Source organism: Lepidochelys kempii, chromosome 4 (assembly GCF_965140265.1).
Source record: "Lepidochelys kempii isolate rLepKem1 chromosome 4, rLepKem1.hap2, whole genome shotgun sequence".
Taxonomy (NCBI): Eukaryota; Metazoa; Chordata; order Testudines; family Cheloniidae; genus Lepidochelys; species Lepidochelys kempii.
This window is the reverse complement of record NC_133259.1, coordinates 92,309,690-92,334,673: the sequence shown is the minus strand read 5'-3', so window position 1 is coordinate 92,334,673 and position 24,984 is coordinate 92,309,690.

Genomic DNA, 24,984 nt, shown 5'->3' with positions numbered 1-24,984 from the left:
AACATGCCTAAGTGACTTAAGAGCTAAAGTTCCATTTTGAAAAGTGACTTAGGCAAAGAAAAGGCTAATAAGGACAGACACTGAAGTTATTTAACTATAAGCTCAGGAAAAGAGATCTTAGAAAGAATATGGATTATGCTTTAGATTTTCTTTAATTAAGTAAAGCAAAAGAAACTGGATTGAATGTAGAGTGGATATAGGAGTTATTTGCTTTATTACTACAAATTAATCTGTCAGAACTACCATGAGTTATAGTGTAATCTTTCCAATGTCATAGCTACTTCATTATAGTAAAATAATATCTGGTAGTGGCAGCTTATTGAATTACTCCTGTCAAAAGTGTATCTGTGAAGAAATAGTGCCAATGCATAGAATAATCTAATCGATATGGGGTCATCCAGACATCATCCAAATTCAACCACAGACAACTGTCATTGACTAGGAGAGTGAAATCCTTATGACACTGACATTTGAAAGAATATTGGAAAGATTGTAGTGAATTATCTAGAGCCAGCGACAGAAATCAGCAGAAGTAGCAACTCAATGAAAGCATGAAAATATATTCACAAAGAGGAAGTGAAAGGTGAGTTATGACACAGCTGATAGTTTCAACAAGTATCCAAAAGAAGACGATAGTCTTGAGCAGAGAAGAAGAAAAAGCTCAAAATCACCATCATCTGGGATGGTTGCATTAGAAACGCATGAGTAAGGACTCAGTTAGTAAAAGCTGCATAGTTTGGCCCAGATACAGATATGGTTGTCTAAGCGTATCCATTCAGACTACTTAGGCCTGATCTATACATAGGTTTTGAACTGGTATAACTATGTCAGTTAGGTGTGAGGTATTTCCTGATATAGTTTAACTAATACAACCTCCACTCTTTCTTGTCAACTGTTGAGAATTGCCTACTTCCAACTTAAATTGAATTGGCTCGTTAACACTGACCCCGCACTTGGTAAGGCAACTCCCACCTTTTCATGTGCTGTATATTTATACCTCCCTACTGTATGCTCCACTCCATGCATCTGATGAAGTGGGTTTTAGCCCACAAAAGCTTATGCCCAAATAAATGTGTTAGTCTCTTAAGTGCCACAAGGCCTCCTTGTTGTTTTTAGTATAGACACAGTTATATTTGTATAAAGGTGCTTTATACCAGTATAGCTTATTCTTCCTGTATGGGAATAAACTACATTTATAGTAGTATAACTTTCATAGTGCTAGAACTGTGTCTGCACTAAGGAAGTTATACTGATTTAACTAGTCCAGTGTAGTTAAAACGGGACAAGGTTTCTGTTTAGACAGGGCCTTATTTTCCAAATATTTTACATCTAGGCTGTCTTTTTCCAGGCACAGTCTGCCTGAAGGTTAATTTTTATTATTTATTTTAGTGTTTCAGGGAAATGGTTTCTCCATTTCTGAGTAAGGAAAGTGTGTGTGTGTGGGGGGGGAGAATACACTTTCTAAAATATTAAAAAATTGCTGACCGCTTTAGCACTGAATCACCACAGATTAATTTCTTAGCTGTTACAGAGAAACCATCCTCACTGAGGAGAAGTGGCTTTCAAGAATCCAATGAAAGTTTATTTTGATTCAATCAAGTTGTATTTCAAAATTCTAATTTATGCAGTAAATTGTGAATGGTGGCAACGGAATTTTTATCAATATCTGTAATTTTCTGAGGAAAAATAAGATTTTTGCACATACACATACATGCCTGGTTTCCTCAGAATATCACCTCATCCCAGCTTTTAGGTAAGGCCTTTATGAATTAGCAGGGCATGACAGCAGTGGAAAGAATAGGGAGCATTTCTAATGTGACCTGTTAGATGGCGTCTGGCTGTGTTGGAGGTAAGTTCATGAGGTGGATACTTTTAGACAGCGTGATGCCAGTTCCAACACAACACCTCTCACACTCTCCCTAGACCTCCACACCACAGCACTGAATCAAACATACCCGTATGGACTGTACTGAGACAGCAACATGACTAATATTACCTCAATATGACCAACTGCAAGAGTTCAAAAATTGTGAGACAAAACCTAAAAACTATGAGTTTTATTTCAAACAAAAAATCATGGTGATGGGTCTGTCTTCTTGTCTCTGAGCTCTCCTGCCCATCAGTGTGCATATATAAGGGCGGCATGTAGAAAATTTGACCTTAAATGCATAAAACTGTAAACACAAAAATGCAGATCCCAGCTCCACTGTGCACCCCCTTCTGCAACTCTCCCCATTCCCTGCCTCCCCACTGAGAGGCTCGTGTAGTCCCACATCTGCCAGTACCCCACTCCTACTACAGACTCCTGCAGCACCTCACTGGCCCAGAGACGACACTGCCCTAGCTGGCTTCCAGAGTCCCTCACTCAACCCAGGCAGTGTCCTGCAGCACTCACTCCCCTGCTTCTTTTCCCAGCTACATTGATTAGGAAACACAGAGCAGAAGCTTCTAGGCAGAGCTAGTCCTTGGGAGCAATAGGACTTCCCCAACAACGAACAGCCAGGAGCCACAAAGAGGCAGGGCAATGTTAATATCTGTGCTGTGCTTATGTAAGCGGGGGATGCTCAGGGACTATTCTGTGTAAGTATTCATTCCCCTCCTTCCGGCTCCTCAGCTAGAGTTCAACCTCATGGCAATTGTTTGTAAAACCCTGATAAATGCATGGTAATCGTTACCAGTCAATTTCAAAGAGTGAGCATCATTCACTGTCTTAGCAAACATTTAATGCATACAAAACCACATTGTAAATAGTATAAAATATTGCAAACAGCGTTTGGCATACGATGTATAACTTTTAAATAAAAGCTGTTGGAGAGTAAATCTACTGGGTGTGCTTTATACAGACTTTTCCCCTTTTGTTTTTGTTACAAACATTCAAATATAAAGGTTTTTCTGTAACATTTTCTATACTTCAGCACACACATTTAAAACATATTCCAGTCTGATCTTATCTCAGATATGATTTCTCAGTCTTTATAATGTGCCCGTACTATGTAAAGTGTATCACCTGGACTCTTCAAAGTTCAAGAAATGGCAGCATCTCAGCTCTTTCAAACACGCCAGAACCTGTCAGCAAGCAAGCAGGCTAGGGAATCTCCAGAGCTAGCAGCATTCCAACCTTTAGGTTAATAGCTGACTAGTTAATTTCCCCCTCAGTTTTTCTTGAAGCCTGCTGGTGGACTGTAATAAAACTGCAGCTGGAAACACTAACATATTCCCTTACTACTTTTACAGAAGGAACCACTAAGTACATTTGGCTCTCTTTCAAATTCTTTAATTTACTTAAAATGTAATTGCTTTGTGATTCATGCATTTGCTAAATCTATGCAAGTTGTGGGCCATGTTTATTAGCATATTAAACCCTAGAACTAAAAAGATTAGTTAACAGAATTTCTTGCCTGGACAGTGACACTTAGCAGATAAATTTCATTATTTAAATGTTTAATGAAAACAAAGAGAAATTATGACAGCAATGGTTTTATATTACACAGTTGCTCCACTTTTTAAAGAGTTTAGCAGTTGTTCTATGTTGAATTTGTTTACCGGTTGAGGGACACAAGCTATGTACTATAGAAAATGAAGTTTTTGAGTAGTAAATTCATGAGATCAGAGTCATTACCTGATGTAATTCTTCTGACTTCAGTAGAGGTTCAGAGTTTTTTTTAAACCGAAGGGACTGTTGTGATAATGTAGTCTGCATAAGACAGGATATAGAATTTCACTTATAATTTGCTGCATCAAGCCCTTGATTTCTTTTGAGCCATTTATCTTTTTGAAAGATACCCAATTTTAATGTAAATAGTTCACATGATACAGAAAACACCATGTCCCTAGGTAAGTTATTTCAGTGTTTAATTATGTTCACTTTCTAGTCTGAATTTGTCTCGCTTCAGATTCAAACTACTGGATTTTGTTGTGCCTTTGTTTGCTAGATTAAAGAGCCATCTTCTATCAGAAATCTACTCCCCCTAAAGGTACGTTTAGACCATGATCCAGTCAGATCCACCTTTTCTTGGGGAAACTAAATAGATTGAGCTCCTTTAGTCTTCCACTATAAAGCAGATTTCCCCAAGACCCTGAGATGTAGGTGACCATGATATGTTTTTCTGGAATACCACGGGAATTCTTATGGGGTGGGGGGGCTGGTAGAATTGGGGGATGGGCACATTAGTGATGACATATGGCAAATGGTGCTTTGACAACGGCAAGCTACAAAATTGTATTAACAAGCAGAAGTACTTACAATAATGATATGTGGCTATAGATGGGCCCTCTAGGGAGCAATTTCAAAAGATTAGGTCTGGAGTAGCATGTGATCCTAACAACTTATAGCAGCCGTAACACTGACAGCGGCCAATTGGATGATGAGGCCACCTTCACTAAGTCAGTGGTATAGGACAGTGACCCCTCCTTATGCATATTTTTAAGTAAATTATCCACAGCTTTGAGACCCTTCTCACTAAGGGCTTGTCTACACTGAGAATGTTAAAGCCCTGCCATGAGCTCTCCCAGCACTCTAAAAAAACGACCTGCACGAGGAGAGTAGCTACCAGCACTGAAAGCATAGCTCCCAGTGCTGGGGCACTGTCTACACTGGCGCGTTACAGCACTGAAACTTGCTGCACTGGGGGAGGGGTGTTTTTTCACACCCCTGAGCGAGAAAGTTGCAGTGCTGTAAAGCGCCAGTGTAGACAAGCCCCAAGTGATATGGAGAGCAGTTCTGCTGAGGGAAATGAGGTCATAGAAAGCATGACACAACATAAGTCATTGATCAATAAAGCTCTAAGACATTACAACAATACGTGAGCAATTTGGGATAAAATGAATGGATTAATCAAAGCAGCAGGATTTCTGTTTTTATTACCATGAGTATAAGACAACTAGGGGAAAGTGACATTTGTCTAAAAGCTAATAACAAACCTATTCCATTAATAGTGTCATGAGGTTTGAGACAAATGCGGTGTGTCGCACTTACGCCTTTTAGGAGTATTTTATATTCTTTGCGAAATGAGTGATTAAAATTGCCAATGCTTATCATCATTAATCACTCATATCTCCCAACCTTCCTTTCTTATGACAATTGATTCTCTGGATAATTACACATTAGGATATTTTCAGTTAGAATGTTATAAATGCTTTTGCAGAAGAATGAAAGGGGCTGTACATAACTCTTTTTTAGATTCAAAATCTACAACATCAAGACTCCATGGATTTTGTTTTCTCAGGTTTAAATTTTAGATTGCTAAGCTATTCCTTTCTTAAAACAAAAACTACACTGAACACATGTCAGATGGCTGCCTCTTGTTTTTTCCCCCAGATTTTGGAAATCTGTTATTCACCCATAACACTAACATGTAAAGTTAACTCAAAACTATGTTAGGCAGCCACCCAATACTTTGTGGGAAAAGGAAACAGTCATGGTATGCTCAGCTGATACTCTTCTAAGAAGATCAATGTTGAAATTAGAGCTGTTGATTAATCGTGATTACTCAAAAAAATTAATTGTGATTAAAAAAATGTATCATGATTAATGGCAGTTTTAATCACACTGCTAAACAATAGAATACCAATTTATTAAATATTTTTGGATGTTTTTCTACATTTTCAAATATATTGATTTCTATTACAACACAGAATACAAAGTGTACTGTGCTCACTTTATATTATTTTTTATTCTAAATATTTGCATTGTGAAAGTTGTAAACAAAAGAAATAGTATTTTTCAGTTCACCTCAAGCAAGTACTGTAGTGCAATTTCTTTTTTGTGAAAGTGCAATTTACAAATGTAGTTTTGTTACATAACTGCACTCAAAAACAAAACAATGTAGGCTCTAAAGTTTTACAAGTCCACTCAGTCCTACTTTTTTTTCAGCCAATGGCTAAGACAAACAAGTTTGTTTCCATTTATGGGAGATAATGCTGTGCACTTCTTAATTACAAGGTCACCTGAAAGTGAGAACAGGCGTTCGCATGGCACTTTTGTAGCAGGCATTGCAAGGTACTTATGTGCCAGATATGCTAAACATTTGTATGCCCCTTTCTTCTTTGGCCACCATTCCAGAGGACATGCTTCCATGCTGATGACGCTCATTAAAAAAATCATGCATTAATGAAATTTGTGAATTAACTCCTTGAGGGAGAATTGTATGTCTTCTCCTCTGTTTTACCTGCATTCTGCCATATATTTCATGTTATAGCTGTCTCAGATAGTGACCTAGCACATGTTGCTCATTTCAAGAACACTTGTACCAATTTGAGATTTCTAAAAAGATAGCTACAGCACTCGACCCAAGGTTTATGAATCTGAAGTACCTTCCAAAATCTGATTGGGATGAAGTGTGGAACATGCTTTCAGAAGTCTTAAAAGAGCAACACTCCGATGTGGAAACTACAGAAAGTGAACCACCACACACAAAATAATCAACCTTCTGTTGGTGGCATCTGACTCAAATGATGAAAAAGAACATGTGTTGGTCCACACAGTTTTGAATCGTTATCTAACAGAACCCATCATCAGCATGGATGCATCTTCTCTGGAATGATGGTTGAAGCATGAAGGGACATATGAATCTTAGCTCATCTGGCTCGTAAATATCTTGCAACACCTGCTACAACAATGCCATGTGCATGCCTATTCTCACTTTTAGGTGACATTGTAAAAAAGAAGTGGGCAGTATTACCTCCCGTAAATGTAAACAAACTTGTTTGTCTGAGCAATTGGCTGAACAAGAAGTAGGACTGAGTGGACTTGTAGGCTCTAAAGTTTTACAATGTTTTATTTTTGAGTGCAGTTATTTTTTGTACATAATTCTACATTTGTAATTTCAACTTTCATGACAAAGAGACTGCACTACAGTACTTGTATTAGGTGAACTGAAAAATACTATTTCTTTTATTTTTTACTATGCTAATATTTGTAGTTAAAAATAAATATAAAGTGAGCACTGTACATTTTGTATTCTATGTTCTAATTGTAATCAATATATTTGAAAATGTAGAAAACATCTCAAGTATTTAAATAAATGGTACTCTCTTTTTGTTTAACAATGTGATTAATCGCGTGATTAACCGTGATTAATTTTTTTAATCACTTGACAGCCCTAGTTGAAACTGACTACAGCTCGTAGAAAAAATTCTGTCAAAATGATTGTCTCTTATTGTTGTTGAAAAAGCCGTTTGTCACAGAACATTCTCATTCAAAAAAATTACCCATTTTTGTCTCAACATTTCAGGTTTTCATTGAAAACCCAACAAATTTCAAAGAAGTTTTGACTTTTGTTTTTTGAGGGGAAAAAATCGTTTCCCAACCAGCTCTCAAACTGATCTTTAAGGTTGGATCTTATAGGTCATTTCAAAGTTACTATTTTGTGAAGATTAAAAAAACCCACCACATACATGTATAACCACTTCCAGAGCATTTCACAGGAGTTTTGAATTAGCTCTCAGTTATGTGCAGTTATAACATGGACCAAATCAGAGGAAAAAGGCATACATGGGCATGCAGACCTGAAAATGTAGGGTAGAGTATGGACAGGAAGAGTGCCCCTACCTATATGCTGTAGTGACTATAACTTCAGTGAGCATCCGATGAAGTGTGCTGTAGCTCACAAAAGCTTATGCTCAAATAAATGTGTTAGTCTCTAAGGTGCCACAAGTACTCCTTTTCTTTTTGCGAATACAGACTATACTTTGTAAAAATTGTAGTCAGCATTCCTGCAGTACCGCCACCATTATCATGGTGTACAGGGAGGTGTGGGCAATAGCTTCACTCTTGTCCTACCTATGCGCACTCCCTTTTGGCCTACCAATCTTGGAAGTGTTGTTCACCAAACATAACTCTTGCATTCCAAAAGCAAATCATGGCTGAGCCTCCTGTAGGCGCACTAGAAACAGGAAAGGACTTCTTGTGTCCTTTTTGTCCATAACATGCTGGAGTGGTCATAGTTTGTCCCTGCACATTTTTACCATAATATTTTTAACTTTTTTGCCTTCATGTAATGCATCATTACATAGGAATTTATTTACAGTGTGAACAATAACTATTTAAAGTGACACCAGAAGATAAGGTTATTCATATACTAGTATTTCCCTAGTACACATCTACCTCAGAGGGCTCTTTGGAGGCTTAGTTTGCTGTCTGTGCAGACTAGAGCTCATAGGAAAATGATGAACAGATATCATGAAAAAATTTCAACAGTCTCTAGTAAAGAGCTTTAAGATTGTTAGATGGAAGGTGCCACAAGAGTGTAACTTATCACTCTGCAGTAGTGACACAATATTTTTCAGTTACCAAGTGAGATCTTGTGAATTTTACTCCAGTTACTATGTGTGAGTATATTGGATTTTATTCCAACAGTTGATTTAAATGAAGCAACTTGCCAAATAGCCGTACATCTGCAGTAACTGCACAATTACTTGATATGCACTTGTATTTTGTGTATCCTCATTCTTCCACCCGAATATCAGATTTATTGTCCATTTTAGTTTGGTTTAGAGTACCAAATAATGAGGTATGACAGAAACAAAGATTATTTTAGTAGTGAAGAAATTAACATATTGGCGATTTACTTTCATTACGTGATGCAAACATCCTACCTCAAACTAATTAACTGAAAGAAACAACATAGCAGTTAAAAGGCATTTGCTCCTTTTGTTGTGACAAGTTGTATATCACATCCCTCTCTATGAGCACCAGTGTTTAGATTGCCTTAAGAAGAGAAACTAGAAAGCAATGGTAATTATCACTTTTGCTCATAGAAATTACCTAGTATTGAAACCATCATGAGTGCAGAGAGAGATGTATTTGCTAATTAACATCTTAATGAGATATGCTCTCAGAAAGTTAATTAGGTCAGTCCCTGGGGTTGCTGTCATTATGATTTTTAAAAACCTTGACAAATCCCTTTCTTGGTGTTTCTTACAGTAGAGGTTAGCAGATGGTGTCAGGTTCAATGGGATGCACTTTGGTAATGATAGCATTGGATTAAGGAAGAAATCAACAATTAGAAACACTTATCAGAGGCAAGAAATCTGATGTCCCAATACATACAACTTTAATTAAACCAAACATTGTGGCTATTGAGAGAATTGTGATGAATGAAGCAAGAAATTGCTGGTTGTTTGTTGTGTCCTCTTATTTTTGACATTAATATTTGAAGAAGTGTGAGGTCACGAGAAACGATTTAGTCACGTTCATGATTGCACCAGGTAATTTATGCACATCATCATAATGTTCAGTGTTGAAATTAGGGATAGTCAAATTGGCTTGGAAAAACTAAGCCCTAGTATTAATCTTCACCCATCTCCAAACACACTGAATTGATTGAATTAAAGAGCACTCCCTGTACTCCTAATCATAGAATCATAGAATATCAGGGTTGGAGGGGACCCCTGAAGGTCATCTAGTCCAACCCCCTGCTCGAAGCAGGACCAATTCCCAGTTAAATCATCCCAGCCAGGGCTTTGTCAAGCCTGACCTTAAAAAATCTTCGCTATCGCTCCCTACCTTCCTCCCCCCCGCCCCCAAAGTTCAGAACAGGTTCTGGCTCCCTCCCTTGTCTTGGAACGCTTTTATTTTTAAATTATTTTTAGAGTGTTATTAGGCCAGTGTCATAAAAAACCTGGATCTCTGTATAATAACATGATTTAATGGTAAGCTTGATTTAATGAGTGCAGGCTAAGAGTACTGGGCCTGGTTCTGCTCCTATTGACACTGATTTCACAGTACGCTTCCACTGATTTTGATGGAGTCACTTTTTATTGACTCCCAGTGAGAGATCAAAATCAGGTCTGTCGTGCTTACTTCCTCTACTATTCTTTTGATCCAGAACATTCTCCATGTTATATACCCCATGATAGATAGTACAGGCACAATACCTAACAACCTGAATAAGTTTGGTAATTATTTATAGTCCATTACAGACTGACGCATAAGCCTATTAATACATATGATAATATGTTGGTATTGCCCTCTATCTTACATGAGGATCTGATGCACGATACAGACTAACACTGGAGACATTGACCAAATTCTGCTCTCATTTATACTGATGTAGAGCCTCCAGTAAGTCAGTGGAGCTACTCCAGCTATGCACCTGGGCATTATTTGCCTTCTAATTAATCTAAAATGAGAAAGAATATCAGTGGATATTTTTAACCAACTCACTTTTCATGAGATAATATACTGCTCTAATCATTTCTCAATGTTCCTCTTGTATTTTAGTCTTAACGTTTTGTTTAATATTGCATTCATTCTCCAAGTTTGCTTTTATTCATACTTTTAGAATACCTTAACTTCAGTAAGATGTGTCCTCTTGAGGCACACAATGCTTCATAAATGGTCTACACCTCTTTGTGGTTATTTTTCAAATGTTTGTGCTTTTTTAGCCCATTAGATTTCTAGGCTGGGCATTGCAAGAGAACATACATAATTCTCAGGCACCCAGCGTATTAATTTACCATTGAATGCTGTTAGTTTTGTTTTGCCCTTCTGAAGCTTGCTCTCATCTCTCTCAATTTTAGAAAAAAGAAGGGCTCCGAACATCTCACTTGTCAGTTAAGCCAACCTTGCTTCTTACTGCAAACAATGCTAGTAGCAGAGTTGTTCAGTGAAAGGCTTTACATTATGAGGCAAATCTGGTTTTCTTTTGTGGGTCACAGTACGTCAAACTGAAAATGGTTCTTGGGGCTTCTGTGAGAGAGGCATGAAGGGTAAGGTAACTTGGATAGAAATTATTCTCCACTACTTGAATGTGCAAACTGAAGTAATTTTTTAAAATATAAACAATTAAAGAGGCTGAACGGCATACAATAAAGGTGAGTGGAATAGAGGGAAGATAACATAGTATTACAGAGTAATCTGTCAAAAAAACCAAAGAGATGGATTCCAGAGCAGAGGAACTTTTGCCCAGTCCTAACTAAACCCCAGTGCAATTATATGATGAGAACTGGACTGCACAGCCTTTTCTTAAGTTGGTGAGCATTAACCCAATGCTTTGATTTCAACAGAACCTCTGTGTAAGTATGCATGCACTAGCTGAGGGAAGGTTGTGCAACCAAACCAAAAATATTTAACAATTAATGGGATTCTTCCCCATTTCACAGAATCCACAATATGTGAATCCAAGTTAGATTCCAAACACAGGTGGTGTTAATGACTGCTTAGAAAGGAGTACCACAGAAAAAGATCTGGGCATTATAGGGGATCACAAACTAAATGAGTCTACAATGGAATACTATTGCAACACAACAAAAGAAGCAACGAACATCAATCTGGGATGTATTAGCAGGAATGTGGTAAGCAAGACATGAGAAATAATTCCTCATTCTGCTTAGCACTTATCAGGATGATTAAAGGTCTAGAAAACATGACCTATGGAGGAAAGATTGAAAAAACTGGGTTTGTTTAGTCCAGAGAAGACAAGACTGACGGGGAACATAAGTACATAAAAGGTTGTTATAAAGAGGAGGGTGACAAATTGTTCTCTTTATCCACTGAGAATAGAACAAGACGTAATGGTCTTAAATTGCAGCAAGGGAGATTTAAGTTAAGGGTAGTTAAGCACTGGAACAAATTACCCGGTGAGGTTGTGGAATCTCCATCATGGGAGATTTTTAAGAACAGATTAGACAAATTCTTGTCATGGATGGTCTAGATAATATTAGCCTTTCTGCAGTGCAGGGGACTGGACTGGACGACCTATCAAGTTTCCTTCCAGTCCTAGATTTCTTTGATTCTATAATCCAGTGACCAAGGAGTGGAAGCCTCTATATCCATCACCAATCCCCTACAAAAATGAGCCATATTTTAGATTATCCCAAAGAATGTAAGGGCCAGTTCTTCCCTGATGATGAACAAGTTTGGGACTTAAGTGTTGAGAGTAGTTAATAAGTTTATAGTGTGTAAGAGAGGGTTTATTATTCTGGTATTCTCCCTTGTTCTCCCAGAAGAAGCCAAAAGGAAAGTTTATTCTGAAGTCTTATAATGTCAGCAAAGTATTAAAAAAATCTGTGCCCAGGGTATCAGTACTAGGTTGTCTTCCGCCAGCAGGTTTGTGCTCTGCAGAAGCCCTATGGTATACAACCCAACCACTCCATATTGCACTTTTTTAAGAGCTATCAAGGTCTGTCCTCCTCCTCCCCCCACCCATATACAGAAATCATATGCAAGGGAGCATGTCCATCCCCAGTTAAATAGCTCTTGAACCCTAACAAAGAAGCACCACCACAAGGCCTGTTATTTCCAGTCAATAATATTCTGTTGGCCCTTTGACACAATCTGTAATGGAGCTCTGTATTGCTCATGGTCACCACTACCTCACTAATGCTCTGGTGAAATTCTGGCCTCACCAAAGTCAATGGCAGACCTTCCAATGACTTCTACAGGAGCCAGGATTTCATCCGTCTGCCTCCTCATCAACTTTATCATATTTATCAGACATACCAGTCACTATCATCAGCATCTATTTTGAACAGTGAATCAGTGATTGATCCCTGTTTCCTAACAGCTTGGCCTGTGCTGTGGATTTTAAGTTCCACTTTAATTTCACAAAGCAGCTTTTGACATTTGGAGGAAGAACTGCCTTGTTGACAAAGAAGTGAAAATAATGCCCGTTCAAGTCCAGCTGTAACCGACTCTCTTGATTCTGAAACAGGATGTGCCCTGACTCCTGGGAACTTGGACCTGCAAAATACAGTCATGGGGTAGAAATTTGAGAGGTGTTTATTGAAATCAATGGTAAAATTCCTATTGACTTCAGTGGGAGCAGAGTTAGTTGTTGAAAATCTACCCATAATATTTTTCATTTTCAGAAGATGTGACAATTTGAAAATCTCTCTTATGAATTCTGATTGATATAATGAAGTGTTCTATGACAATTGCTGTCTCATAATGCCTCTCTCTATATCTCTTTACCAAACTGCAAACTTAATTTTGAATGTGCAGTCCTTTGCCTTCTCTATTGCCCGTTTAACTCCATGTTGGACTGAAATTCTAAAGGCTGGAGATGGCAAAAGAAAAGAGAGTTGTTAAACTTTGACGTTCAGCCATCCAGGTGATTAAGAGATGGTTGCTGCCAGTTTTTCAAGTCTGACTTCAGGGGAGAGGTCATCAGGAAGGATTTGTGATCACCTGCTTAAGCCATCAATGGGATCACTTGGCGAAGAGAACTAAGAATTATAAAGATGGAGGCAGTCAGATCTTTGGCCATTTTGTCTCCAGATCAGGAGGATAAAAAAAAGCATCCCAGCACAAAGAAACCTTCATAAGTCAGGGTGCCCTGTAATGGAATGCTAAACTGTATCATACTGTTTTGACTGAATGCCACTGTGTGTAACATACCTTATTCAAGCTAACCTCAGCCAGCCTTGCCAGGCAGAGCATTAAAGGATCTTATAGAAGACACATATGGTGCATCTCTCTCAGATGGAAGCGCTGTAGTCAGTCCCTTTCTGATTCAGAAGTGTGACCTGCTAGTTGCAGCCCTGCAACCTACCATATACAAGAAAATAAATGACAAGTCCTGCCTGCTTTCCTGAGCCCAGAGTGTTTCTCAGGGAAGGGAAGGATGAACAAGTAAGGGGCATTTTGGTTAGGATGTTTTCTACACAATATGTTCTCTCGTGCTTTATATGATGATGTAAGAGATCAGTTGTGTTAGACTCTGGGCAAAGCATCTGTGTGTTTTATGTTTCAGAACTAGAACGTGCCTCCTGAGAGAGTTAGGCAGTAAACCAGAAAACTCACACTTTGGGAGAGGGTGCATTTAAGTATGGGGGAGTCTGAAGGGTCAGCACTGCACATAGAAAGGACAGGCAGCTGGACAGCAGATTCCAGCTCTTAGAAGGCATTGTTGGAGTGCAGGTGTGATACTGATAGATTGGTCAACTTGTGTGTGACCCATAACCACTTAATGGGAGGCACTGAAATTTAGTCAAGACAATCTTCGTGTGTGCGAATTTCAGAGAAATGTACTAGACCAGGAACCGTTAACCCATTTATCTGTAGTAATAGAGATCAAGGGTAGATGCTAAGTGTATTTGTCTGTGTTTACATGCATCCTGTTAGAAAGTTTAACTATGTGATCTAATTAGCTAGTAGATGTTCCTGTCTTATGCCTCATTACAGTATTCGATTGAGTCAAAAATCAAAGATGTAAGATACTACAGGAACTAATAATAATATTTATGTTTTCTTCAGCTTAATTATCTATGCTATAATGAACTGCCTTGATAGTTTGAATGGCTAATTATCTTATCTAAATGGATGTAGCTAGTTTACCTGTGTATGTATAGGAACTAGATTAGCTTCAAAGCAACAATCTACACTGTCCATTCTTCATCTGTGGAATGTCCTGATGTGACAATTGCTATCATAGGCTTATCAGCTTGCTAAAGGACTATGAAAAAGAAAAAGCCCTGAGCCACATCCTGCCATCTCAGCTCTGCTTAAACTGCTTAAGGTCTAAGCCATAGGACTGAGGTTTCGTGGTTTGCTCTGGAATTCTCATGGAAGAACTTGAACAGACTCCACACCTGGACTGCTTATTGGACTATAACTTTTTTAATTGATTCCAGAAAGACTTTTACCAATCAGCTGCCTCACCATCTCTGCTATGAAATTGACCTAAGGACTTTACACATATCTGTATGTATATTGATCTTTTAATCACAACAACTCTTTCTTTTTCTTATTAAAACTTTAGTCTTTTAGTTACAAAAGGACTTACATCTGTGTGATTATTGGGCAAGATCTCAGACTCGTATTAACCTGGGGATCAGTGTCCAGTCCTGGGAGTGGTGGACCTAACCTTATGGTGAATCTGGTTTTCAGTAACCACCCACTATATTAGACTTGGCTATCTAGATGGGGACCAAGAGTTGGAATGCTTAAAGGGACTGTATTTGACTTCTTAATAACCAGTGTGGTGTTACAGAAGATGTTTTGTTATGGGCTTGGTGAATCTAATTATAGAATAAACCACCAGCTTTGGGGACTTTCTGCCCTATTCCTTGCAGTTTGCCCTGAGTATAGCATTCTCAGTGTGGCCCCTCCAGGCACCTTACTCCAAGAGTGTGCCTAGAGACCCCAAGTTTGGAGTAGTGGCTGGACCCTGTTCAGGCCCCAGATACTTAAAAACACCCTTAGATTCCACCCACAGTAATCTGGAGGGTAGCCATCAGGAGGTGCTCTACTGGATCTGTGAGAGATAACGGCCCGATTCTTTTTTCAGTTACTCTTGCTTTAAACAGATGTAACTCATCTGAACATAGTATTACACCAATCAGCTTGGGAGGTGGAGAAGAGAGCAATGGTCTCTGAGTTAGCTAGGGCCAAATCTGTCAGGGTTTTGAAAATCCAGACACTGTAAAAAGGACTCTGGGGAGCAACCACAGAGTGGTGTCAGGGTTATATATTCCCAGCAACTTCTGTTGCTGAGCAGATGGGCTGGTGCATTCTGAACCAGTGGAATATCCTTAGGGCATCAGGCTTCTTTCCTAATTACAGGAAATTACAATAATTTTTAAAGACGTGTTGATCACAACATCTAAATATGAGTCCAATGGGATCATGCACAATCTTCTTGTCAGACACAGGTGGAAATTGATGCATTTGGCTCTCTGAGTGCTTAAATACAGTGTGGAGTCTAAAAAGACCAAGGCTATAGACTAATTAATAAGATTAGATTAGTATGGTAGAGTAGAGATCAAAACATTGCCCTCTTCTCACTAGCATAACCTCAGTTTCTCCAAGTTCATCTTCAATCAGCTGGTCTTCAACCAGGTGCTGATCTCTCCACAACTTACCTACGTTCCCTTCCCCTTCATCATGCTCACCTGCACTCACCTGGCTAGACTGTGTTTCAAACAGGTCTCATGACATGGCTGGAGCCCTCCCCCCTCCCCATGCTGCATTTCCCTTCCCACCCCCCCAAGTTCCTCATCCTCATTGCTCACAGCAGAGGTTTCTGTATCTGACTCCTGCAAGGTATCCACAGTGCTCTCCAGGATGCTGGTGGGGTTTCTACCAAGTGTGGCATGCACCCATTGTAAAAACAGCAGCTCTGTGGGGCACCAGCAGATCTATTGTTGGCTTCCATGGCCTTATGGTATCCTGACAAAGTTCCTTCACTTTTACGCACCACTGCTGCTGATCCCCAGTTTACTCTTTTGCCGGCATCCCCCATGCAATCTGTTCATAGATGTCCACGTTTCTACAGGTAGTCCATAGCTATGCTTGCTTGCATAACCTCTTCCCCCATGGTTCCAGGAGATCCAATACCTTCGGTCTACTCCAGGCAGTAGTGCATCTAGTGCCTGGAGCCAGCATGGTTGGCTGGGCAGCTACACACAACACAGGAAAGCCGCTAGGTGTGCTCACCAAGGTGGGCAAACAGGAAAAGGCATTTTAAAAATGTGGGGGGTGGGGTTAGTGACGGGTATGTGGTCTCCAGTTTCTATGACCCCCATGGAGTTTACAGTTGTGACCAGAGGCTCACAGGGAATTGGCCATTGTTGGACAGCTGCTGGAGGACAACAAAGGTCACACGGTGTCTACACTCATACTGCATTGACCTCAGGAGGTTGACCAGGGTTCCATGCTGTCTGAGGTGGTTGTTTTACTAGGTTGACGTAACGGGGCACTTACATTGGCTGGAGACAAATTTGAGTATAGAACCATGCACAAGTCGGTTGACACAAGATGACTTATGTCGACTTTACTTTGTCGTGCAGACTAGGCCTCAGTAAGTAGAGCACTGACTGCAACTTACAACAGCGGAGGATTTTGAACAATACCTCTGAAGACTGATTGCTATGACCCTAATGTGACCTCCTTTGAGAAGAGTTCATTGCAGTAAATTGTCTTTCAAATTTATGCTCGATCATATCAACTCGTCAATCTTTTGGTCATTTCATGTCAAATAGCTGCATGACATCATTCATTAGTCGTAGTTACCCGAGTGTGACATAATTGCAATGGAACTAGTTAATGGAGTTTGTGACCTGAAAAAAATCTGAGACCTTGATTCTTCTTTAGGTGCCATCATTTCTAAGGCATTGTATTTCATTTATTCAAGTTTTAAACTGTTATTGATATATTTTACAATAAAACAATTTACTCACAAAAATAAAGAGGCAGCTACAAATTAAAATAAAGGCAGATTAATAGCATTAAATATTTATAAGGTGATGGACTAGGAATATTATATACATATATAAATACAAGAATTCTAATATGAATTTGAACACCTTTAATAATTCTTAAGGTATGCTATGGTTAAGTTCGTTTGATTTCTCTCTTGTTGCTCTGGAGAAAAAGAGAAATATTTTGTTCATTTAAATGTATTGAAAAGATGTTTTTTAAAAAAAAAAGACAAGTGGGACTTTCAGAAGTATCTGAGTTAGTTAGGAGCACTTGTGTGACATTTAGATTAATAGATTCCAAGGCCAGAAAGCATCACCATGCTTATCTACAGATAAACTACAAATCATAGACCTTTCCCAAAATAATTCCTGTTTGAATTTGAGCCTATCTTTTAGGAAACATCCAATCTGGATTTTAAAATGGTCAGTGAAAATCCACCACAACCGTTGTACAATTGTTCTGACAGCTAATTATAAAAAAACTACACTTTATTTCCAGTCTGAATTTGTCTAGCTTCAGCTTCCAGCCATTGGATCATGTTATGCCTTTCTCTGCCAGACTGAAGATCCCATTATCATGTATTTGTTCCCCACGAAAATACTTATAGATAAAGCTAAGATTTTGTCACGCTTATTTTCAGTAAAAGTCACAGACTGGTCACAGGCAAGAGACAAAAATTCATGGAACCCCGTGACCTGTCCCTAACTTTTACTAAAAATAACAGACAAAATGGAAAAGAAAGGGGGTTCAGCACCAACTGCTGCTGAGGCTCCAGGATCCCCCAGGTACCCCCGCCACCTGTGAGCAAAGGCAAACAGCTACAGGGGGCCCCGTGGTGGCTGACAGCTCCAGCCCCACTGCCCCGGGGCTGAAGCAGAAAGTGTCACAGTCGTCTCTAGAAGTCATGGATTCCATGACTTCTGTGACCTCCATGACATAATCTTAGCCTTATTACAGACTTGTCAAGACACCCTATAATCTTCTCATTTTTAAACTAAATAGATTGAGCTCTTTGAGTCTATCACTATAAGGCATGTTTTCTAAACCTTTAATCATTCTCATTGATCTTCTCTGAACCCTCTCCAATTTATCAACATACTTCTTGAACAGTGGACACCAGAACTGGACACATTATTCCATCAGCAGCTGCACCAGTGTCAAAGGTAAAATAACCTCTCTACTCCTACTTGAGATTCCCCTATTTATGCGCCCACTGGACTTGCACTTAGGGACTTATGAAAAGCCTTCTCAAAATTCCTCCACTTCAGCACCTCCATGCTCAGAAATTACAAATAAAAATTCCTTGCACTTCCATAGCATTGTTAATCTGAGGATCTCAAAGCACTTTAGAACATTTAATTAATGGTCGCAAGACCTTTGTGAGGCAGGACACTAGGTCAGTGGCAGAGCCAGAAACAGATTTTCACATAGTCTAAGCCACTAAACTCTTAAATGTGCTGCTACCTACAATCTTCAATACACTCTCCTTCTCCTCACTTTTCATCAGAAAGGGCTGAATGTTGTAAAGGCCAAGATTATAACAGGGTTCAAAAAAGAACTAGATAAATTCATGGAGGATAGGTCCATCAATGGCTATTAGCCAGGATGGGCAGGGATAGTGTCCCTAGCCTCTGTTTGCCAGAAGCTGGGAATGGGCGACAGGGGATGGATCACTTGATGATTACCTGTTCTGTTCATTCCCTCTGGGGCACCTGGCATTGGCCACTGTTGGAAGACAGGATACTGGGCTAGATGGACCTTTAGTCTGACCCAGTATGGTCATTCTTATGTTCTGACATTGCAATGTGAATTGAGTCATACTCTGCTAATAGGGAAAAGAAAGGTTTGGGAGGCTGCAGAAGGAAAAAGTAGGAGAGGAGCACTATGCCACCAAAATAACCAAACTAATTTATATTAAAACACTTTGCCTGTTGTCAATTTCTAATGAAATGGATACAATACAGCATAAGCCAAAGATACAGTAATAGATTTGCTAGTGTTTCAGACACTTCCCAAATGAACTCAAGTTTACCATATCTATCTATAAATGCTAATAGATGAGTATTTACAAAGACTAGCTATTTAAAGGAAAATTACATACAGATTGTCAAAAGTTCAGGGAAATTGACACATTTCAGTAACAAAGCATAAAATAAATAAATGTCAAATATGCCTTCAATATATTGGTAATAAGTTACTGAAGCTTTCTCTCTGCTCTGTTCATCAGGAAGCAATCATTCTATTTCCCTCCCCCGACAACCAAGATTACAGTAATCACCTCTTCCAGACTCAAGTTCCTCATAAAGGGACTAATGAACAACGGGAGCTCAATATCCACCTTCCAAGATGTGAGGTTCATTGTCTAAGATACCTCAAAAAATCACAAGAATGAGAAATCAGATCCTCAAATTCAGACGATTGTTACTCAGACAAGAGCTTCCCATGATCTGCATGTGGGTAAAGCCTCCCATCCCTGTCTGGCTCTAGGGAACCCCAAGAGGTTGACAAAGAAATGCTTTCCCATTGTGTCCTCTGGTGCCAAGAGATGGGGGAGGAGAGACCATGAGTCCACAAAAGTGTTTAAGGAATAGCTCACTGGGAGGCTCAGAAAACTAAAGGTGCCAGATGTCAAATTTAGGTGCCAGATGTCAAAGAAATCTAATTTTGTCTTCTTTATGAATCAAAGGTATCAAGGTAGATAGCCTGTCTTCTTCCTTCAAAATGATCTCTTGTTTTATAGTAGATCCCAAAAGACTGGAGATAAAAGGTATTTTTATTTTAGATATAATTACAGAATGTATGAACCACATCCACAAAATTTAGAGAAACTATAAAGGATTTTATTTGTTTTCTTTCTAAATTATTGTTGCACTGTAGAAGTGATATGAATTGTATGGCACATATTGAAAGATGTAAGCCTCTAACCAGTGCAGAACTTTGATATACAAAAGAAATTGCTTAAAAAGAAGGGAATTCCAATTACTAGTAAGGGTTAATAGAAATTCAGTTCTTGAAAGGATCAAAGAAATGTGTTATATGCCATCCCATCTACTGGATATCAACAAAAACAGGTGAGAAATGGGGAGAGCAAAAACTGAGAGCCCACTTGGCAAGCATCCAATAGAAATCAGAGCCTTGACCTCCAACAACCCCCAAAACAGGGTATATAAACTGTCCACCACAGTGACTTCAGAGTTTTCTGAACCCTCAAAAGAAGCTGCAGAACTGAGAAGTGCTACTGGACACTTGACAAGCCCCATGAACAGACTGTCCTCTCCCAGGGCTACCAGGACAAAGAAGTCTCATTCCAGAGACTGTTCCTTTCACATAACAAACTGAGGCATTACCTTGATGAGTCTGCACTCTCTCTAGTGGAACTTGAGGGAACCATAATTTGGATTTTAACTATAGAATTGTTATAATGTGTATAATCAACTACCAAATAGGAGAAGTGGGCAGACTACCAAAACTAGACACATTCCCTGGTTTACATTTTGTTCATTGTTGGCACTGGTGGAAAGTAGGGTGCCTACAGAACCATTGCAGTCATATGTGTGTGTTGGCTGAATAAAAAGACTTAATACCTAAAGAAGCTGCCACATGTGTGGTTCACAATACAACATATGGGAATGAGGTAGAGCTGAAATTACAAGAACAGAAGAAAAAAAAGAGAGAGAGAGAAAGAAATAGGTTTGGGACACCATCTGTACATAAGACCTACAAACCCTTACAAACATAGAGGAAATGGCTGCAACCTATGGGACTATTTCAACATTTAATCTGCAACTCCAAACTTGGGAAGAATACTGTGAAATATTATCTTGTTTTTTTCACTGCTAACGATATTACAGAAGAAAGTGATCATATTCAGCATCACAGGAGCCAAGACTAACGAGAAAAACCTCTTAACCCCTGAAAAGCCTGGAGAGTTAACTTCTGATGAGCTAGTAAATCTGTTAAAAAACCCATTTCAACCCAACACCCAGTGAAATAATAGAATGATTTAAGTTTCTCTCTTGGTCAAGGAAAGCAGAGGAGACAGTAGGGGAATTTGTGGCAGAACTGAGGAAGCTCTCTCAAGATTGCAATTTTGGTGTGACCCTGACAAATGCTAAGAGACTGATTAATTTGTGGCGCTGATCATGACAAAATGCAAAGGAGATAACTGTGCTTCAGACAGTAAACATTTGAAACAACTCTGAAATTGGCCCAGGCAGTGGCATCTGCAACCACAACCCCACAGGAGCCTGGGAAGATGAAAATAGCACACAGGAAACACAAAACTGCAGGGCAATCTGGAAAACAGATCCAATAAGCTAGCAGGGAGTGCTACTGTTGTGGAGGCAAACACACTCCAAGGAACAGCAGATTTAAAAATGAGAAATGTCACATTTTCTGGTTGACAGGGCACATTCAAAGGGTGTGTTGCAACAAAACCAGGAAAGCAGATATACAAAACCACAATAAAAAGCAGACTCATAGCCATGGTACTTTTCACGTACCTGAGAAGGAAAGTAGTGAAAAAGATGATGAGGAAGTAGCTTATACTACCTATAGTATAAGTGAAACAAATACTCATAAAGTAGGTCCCATTCATATGGGGCTGTTTGTAAATGAAAAAAAAAATGTACAACTTGGAGTTCAAACACAGGATGTAGTGTAACTGTTATGAGTCAAGACACATGTGAGACCTTGTAGAAAGAGAGTGAACATTTCCATTGCAGAAATGCAAGATAAAATTAAAAACATACACTGGAAAAGCAGTAAAGATATTGAGAGCCACTAACGTGAAGGTTTGCCACCAGAGCCAAGTAAGACATCTGCTACTGGTCACAGGCACTGACCCTAACTTGCTCAGCAGAGGGTGGCTGGCTGACCTTTCATTAGATGGGAAAGGAAAAATGCATCACTTGAAATGAGAAGATTATCTAGTTCTGGAAACTACATATTAGGAACTATTTAAATGATTAAGTGTGCACTTTAAAAGTGTCACGCCTTGTTATTTCAAACCCAGACCTGTACCCTTTGCCATGAAACAAAAAGTTTAAACTGAGTTTAAAAGACTACAGGCCACTGGTATTATTGAACCTGTGAAGTTTTCTGAATGGGCTGCAACAATAGTACCAGTGTTGAAGCCGGATGGCTCCATACGCATATGTGGTAAGGATAAATTGACTGTACATAGGGCCTCACATAGCACGCAGTTCCAAAACCTGAGTCTCTGATTGCAGTTTTAGCAAAAGGGCAGTTATTCACACAGTTAGGCATGAGCCATGCCTACCAACAGATCATCCTGGAAGAAGATTCCAAGCGGTATGTCGCAGGAAATACTCACAAAGGACTGCTTAAATATAATCAGTTACCTTTTGATGTGTCCTCCACCTCCACTATTTTCCAAGAAACCATGGAGAGACTCCTTTAACACTCCTGCTAAATGTTGTAAAACACGCTAAAGAAAGCAGGTCTGTGCCTAAAACAAAAATAAGTGTTCCTTCCTGACACTTGAAGTGATATAAAGTGGATGCCCAGGGACTGCACCCAGTGAGAGAGAAAGTCAAAGTAATGTGGGATGCCCGTGGCACCTAGGAATATTTCAAAGCTGAAGGCTTACTTAGGCTTGCTGAATTACTAAGGTACGTTTTTGCTAAACTTATCAACACTTCTAATGCCTGTTACTTAAAAAGGGGGGGGGTGCAGAAGTTCCACAAATATGGTCAGAGGTTTACAGTTTACACTGACCACAACCCCCTGATCTCACTGTTTAATGAGATGAAAGCTATACCACAGATGATATCACCCAGAATCCAGAGATGGGCAGTGACATTAAGAGCCTATGAACGTATCATTGTATACAAAGCTTGTAAGAAGTTGGGAAATGCAGATAGTTTATGCAGTTACCTTTACTGGAGAGGCATGAAAGAGACAAATGTGAAGAGAGAGTGTTTAATGGACTATCTCAATATACATCCAGTAACAGTGTTACAGGTAAAATCATGGACAGGTACAGATTTGGTTAGAGATCTTTGTTAGAGAAGTTGGAGAATCTGTGCTAAGAGAATGGCCCCAGACCAAAGCTGATCAGGAACTCACACCTTATTATAAGCGACTGTAGCAGAGCGTGGCAGGGCCCCCTTGGCTCCTGCCTCTGCTAGGTCCACAAAGTCACTCTGAGACCTTGGGGTTAGTAACCATAGCTGCAGTTTATTTAAAGGTTTGTTCCCACCACCATTTCACCATGGACAGTTGACCCTTCGCTCTCTGAAGGCAGGAGGGAGGGAAGAGCTACCTCCCTGCTTCTACTCCCTGCCTTTTCCCTTTCTTTCTGCTCTTCCCCTCCCCCTGCCAGCTTCCTTTCCCTGAGGCTATTATACAGCCCCAGGCTACTTAGGCAGCGGCTGGCTCTGCTTCTCCAATTAGGACCAGGTTATCATCAGCCAGCTCTAATTTATTCCTCTAAATGGGAGCTGGCATAACAGAGGGCTGAATCAATAACCCTTTGCCCAGCACCCTGTAACAGTGAACTTAGTGTGCAAGGTGGATGTGTATTATGGGATGCACAGGTCATCATTCCAAAGCAAGGCCGTGAAGTAATAATGGATGAACTCCCTCAGGTACACCAAGATACTAAAATGAAAAGATGGCCAAAGATGGATATGGATATTGAGAGTAAGGTACAATCCTGTTCTATTTGTCAAGAGAGTTGAAATCTCCTACTGTGGGTCCACTCTTATATATGAGTCTATACTTAATAGGAAAAATACAGCAAAAACGACAGAAGCAAAAGCGGCAACATGACAAGCATGATCAAGAGCATAGTTTTACTGTTGGAGAACTGTCTATACTGTCCCAATCCCAACTGGATGCCAGCTATCATGCAAGATTTTTCACAACTAGTCTCATACAGGGTAATTGAGGGGGATGGCAGGGTTTGTGGGCCAACATGTGGATGAGCTGCGAATAAGGATTGTGGTAAACTCTGGAGATGTTAGTACAGCAACAGTGGAATTGCACCTTGGAGAATGCCCAGTTAGGTTCAGCACCAGTTTCTGGAATTCTGGCCCAAGATCAGCTACTATGGAGAGACCTCTTGGACAGACTGTTCTCAAGTTCCCACATCTCAAAATGACAGGTTTGAACCAAAAGTGGTTTCTGAAAATGCAGCAGTGAAGGCAGAATTACCTTTTGCAGTGGTTGAACTGAGGTGTTCCACATGTGAGAAACGTCCATCTACATACATGAAAGATTAAGTGTAATAGTGATTGACTGCCTATTTGTTTATTATTTGCAATGCATTTCTAATTATTATTGATAGTTTTGTAAGTTGTGTAGTAAATACTTAAAATGTAGGGAAATGCTATAATGTGTATAATAGACCAGCCACTAGGGGGAGTGGACAGATAGTTAAACAAGGAAATATGTGGCTGTCTAGGTTTGGTTTTATTCATTGTTAGCACCTGCAGAAAGTGGGGGGAACCGCAGAATCACCTCAGTTGGCTGAATAAAGACCGTTAATACCTCAAGAAGGTGCCGTACACGTGGTTCACGATCCTACTGTAATGCTAAATGTTGTTCTCTTTTGTAAGTCCAAGTAAATGGGCCTAACAGAATCTCAAACAATAATTTTAAGCAGTTGCTTTTAATGTTTTAAACCAAACGCTAGAAATAACAGGTTCCTGAGATTGCCTTACAAGAAAATTACATCCTTACTCCTTGGAGAATTACTTGAAGTGTGATAACTATTAGACATACTAAATAAATGATGATTGTAAGCAAGTGTCATAAGAAATCTTGGTGATTTGTATCATTCTATGACAGTGGTTTTCAAACTTTTTTTCTGGAGA